Below are 4067 nucleotides of genomic sequence, written 5' to 3' on the forward strand. Positions count from 1 at the left end.
TCATGTACTTCTAAATTCAACTCTATAATCTTTTTATATCGCATTTTAGTCCATAAGCAAAAGAAAGTGTTCAATGGAAGCCCTAGTGGAAAAATTGTTCAATGGAAGCCCTAGTGGAAAAATTGTAATTTTGTTTTAATGGTTCAAATGATGTACCCTGATGTACGTCCATCAACGTACGTGGGGCATACTCGCCTAGTGTGGAAACCCTAAATTGTAGGGTTAAACTCCTATATAATCATCTTTATAGCCTCATTTCCCTCACCTCTCCAGCCTCTACTCTCTTTGATATGTTTTTGCAAACCCTAACCCTTGAGTGTGTGTGTGTGTGTGTTTTGAGATTAAGTGTTTGTTCTTGGTGTGTTGAAGGAAGAAAGAAGATTCATTAAGGAGCCTTGGTGTGGAAGCAAGCTTATATATATGGGATCTTTGTCTCTTTAGGAAGCTCCAAAAGTTATAAATCTTTGATCTTGACTTGTATTTCCTTAAGATCGAGTTGTGTGAAGTTTTATGACTTTTACTCCCTTTTCTTGGACTTAATGAGTAAGAGCTACTCTAAGACCAAAGAAGTTGTCATTTCAGAAGATTTGAGGTGCATTAAGTCACAAATATGCTATCTTGATTCATTTGGTGCTTGCATGCAAGATATAGAGGTCTTAAGTGGTTAAGACAAACTAGGGTTTTGGTTTTGGGAGTTATTAAGGCATGCATGACCATAAAGTTGGAAAGTTTATGGTAAGGAGCACCTTTTTTTTGACTTGGATCTAAATTTTGACGTTTGGACTTGCTGAATTAAGCACTCAATGGAGGTTCTGCATGGCCACTGCGTACGTTGGGTGTACTATGGTGTACGTTGGGCGTAGGTGGTCAACTGCCCGCTTTTGGTGAAAGGCGTAGAGGCTGAGTACGCTAAGCATACTCAGTTGTGTTGAATTTTTGTTGACCATTGACTTTCTGTTGACTTTTGACCTAGTTTGACCCTAGGGGCATTTTGTGTATTTCCTATGAAGTCTAAGGTTGGGTCTTTCGCTGTGTATAGGTGATCTTTAGAGTGGACTCGCAAAGCAATATTCTTTTCTGCTCTCTTTTCAGATTTGCAAAGTGAGTTTTCCTCATTTTAATTTTGGGTCAAGGGCACCAAAGCCGACCCTTGGGATTGTTATCCTAGTTTACTACATGCTTGTATGTTGTAGTGGTTTGTTAAATCTATATCTTGGTATATAGGATGATGTTTTGCTTACTGATCTGTTAAATCTGTATAACTGTTTGTATATGTTGGCTAGGGTTTGATATGTTATATGTTGATATGTGATGGTATGTTGGGTTGAGGCGGTCCTGCTATGTGCTCAAGGCCAAGAGACCCAAGGCGTACCCGATAGATTGCATGCCAGTGGGGTGTACCAATCAGGCCGAAGGCCCGGAGAACGTTCCAGGTAGGCTGAAGTCCCAGTTAGGCGTACCAGTCATGTTGAAGGTTTTGTGAGCATACCAGATAGACTGTAGACTGGTGGGGCATTATGTGTTTTGAGCATAACAACATATCCTATGTGTGCATGTAAACCTAAATTGATCGGATGTAAGTTTTCTTTAATAGAACATGCAAAAAATGAACACAAAAGAATAAACCCTACTCTCTATTTATTATAATTGAAATTCACAAAATAAAGGGTTATAATACATACCCTTAAGATTGTTATTGCAAACAATCTTGAATCCTTGCTTGAAAGACCTTTGGTAGCAAGCGCCGCAAGTGTAGCGCCTCTAATGGCGCACAAACAAACTCAATCAACCAAGGATTACTATATATATATATATATATATATATATATATATATATATATATATATATATATATATATATATATATATAGAGAGAGAGAGAGAGAGAGAGAAGGGAAGGAGAATTTTGGCTCTAAGCCTTTTCTAAGAGTCTATGGATGAAATCCAACCCTAAGGAGGGTTTATATAGGTGTTAGGAAGGTTTTGGATAAGACACGTGTATATAAGATAACCCCAATCCCTTAACTTCCTCCCTAAGGCACCCAAGGCACCCTAAGAGCCTAAGAAAACCCTAGGAACACCCTAGAATTCGTCCCCCCCCCCCCTTTAGAGAGGTTCTAGAATGCTCAATGCTCGACTATTGAACATTGTCTCCTTTAGTCATTGCAGTTTCAATTAATTATTTTAATCCCAAAATTAATTTGTGATTAAATATTAATTAAAAAATATGATTTCTAATAAATATATTATTTCCATAATACATTAATAAATCATATATTTAGATTTCTAATTAATTTATTAACCAAGAAATAAATTAATAAATCATTCTTCTCTTTCTAACAACTATCCTATTCAATTGCCAGGTTTTAAGGAAACCGAAAAGGACATTGCTACTATTAATTCAAGTACATACCAATTATAATTATAGGCTTAGACACCAAATCCAACAGGGCGTTCCATTTAGACTGAAGTGTAACATCCCATTTAAAAATAGAATAATTAATGATATACCCGGAAGAAGTAATTTTATTATTATTGTCTAAAATCAAATAATAATTAGTGGGGTGTTAGTTTCGGGGTGCCAAATGATATACTTTTGATTACCGAGGATTAAAGTGTAAGTCTGGGACTTATTTTGTAAGGATTAATGGGTAACTTTTGGACTCATTCTGGAAGGATTTATGGGAACTTGATTACAAAGGATAGATTACAGACTTCATTTGAAAACAATTTTGTAGAGGAGTGGCCATTTATTAGCACTTGGACTTGAGTTGTAAGAAAAAAAGAGAATGAGGGACTTTTTGCGTCATTATGGGGCAATCTTTATATGGGACGGGTATATAACCTAAAACACATCACCCTCTAAACCCTAACACTAATCGAGTGTTAGCCGCCACCCTCTCCACCCTTATCCCTCTAGCCACCACTACCCCCCCTTCTTCCTCCTATCTTCGACGTCGCAACTTCCTTTTTTGTCGAGTCACAAACCGTCTTCGCTGGAGTCGTTGAGCACCACCACCACTGCCCATGCCGAATGTGACGTCGTGAATGGCCGGAGAAAAGTCTACCAAGAGCAAAGGCGCCACTGTTACATCACTTTTCCAATAATGGGGTCGCCCCTTACCTATTCATCTCACTCTTCTGTTTCCTTACTCCACTGTTAACCGCCACTACCCATTTTTCGTTGAAGGTCAAGTAGTCGTTGGGAACGCCTTTCGGCCGCTGTGAAATGGTGCTTGAGCTCGTGGATTCGTGAAGGTGTTGTGTGTGTGTGTGTTGCTGTAACAAGGTGAAAATGCAGGCATGTGAGTTTCTGATGAGGGAAAGTCGTAAAGGACCACCATGGCGGCTAACCATGGTGGCTACTGCCGTCAGTACCATCTCTGCCGCCACCGAGCACCGCCAGGTGGGTGGCTAGGTTCTGTTTACAAGCAGAAGATGTGTGGGTGTGTTCTACTGTTAGTGTGTGTATCGTATGTGTGTGTGTGTGTGGTTGTCTTAGTGGGAATCACAACAGGGCCACCACCACCACCATGAGGTGGTGGCTGCCACCATATACCACCACCGGCCACCACAAGGGTGATTGTGTGTATGTTTATCAGTTAGTGTTTATGTTATTTTCTTGATTAAAGAATTGTAACATGTAATTAGAAATAAGAATAATGAACAGAAAACTCAAACCACCACCTCCTGCAGTCACCAGCCGACGTGTTGGGTAGAGGTATGCCTAGTTTGCATTTTGACTCGTTTAGGACACTTGGACAGAATGGGCCTAACGAACCCATAATGGGCCCAATGAAGCCCTAATTGACCTAAAAAACAAACCATGTGATTAATGGGCTAGTAATTGGGTAGGAAACCCTAATTAAGGTTTGGAAAACCCTAATGGCATAAAACCCTAATTTTTTGGAATTTATCGGGACACAGAAGAAAATTATTTAATAAACTTAAACTATTAAATAATAGTCATTGGAAAATTAACCTAAGGTAATATTAGACTTAATGGATTAAGTCCTTAATGGGTTAAGTAAGAAACACTTAACCCTAATTGCCATTTCATGTGAAAA

This window comes from Lactuca saligna, chromosome 1 (assembly GCF_052625555.1).
Source record: "Lactuca saligna cultivar CGN05327 chromosome 1, ASM5262555v1, whole genome shotgun sequence".
In the NCBI taxonomy this organism is placed as follows: domain Eukaryota; kingdom Viridiplantae; phylum Streptophyta; class Magnoliopsida; order Asterales; family Asteraceae; genus Lactuca; species Lactuca saligna.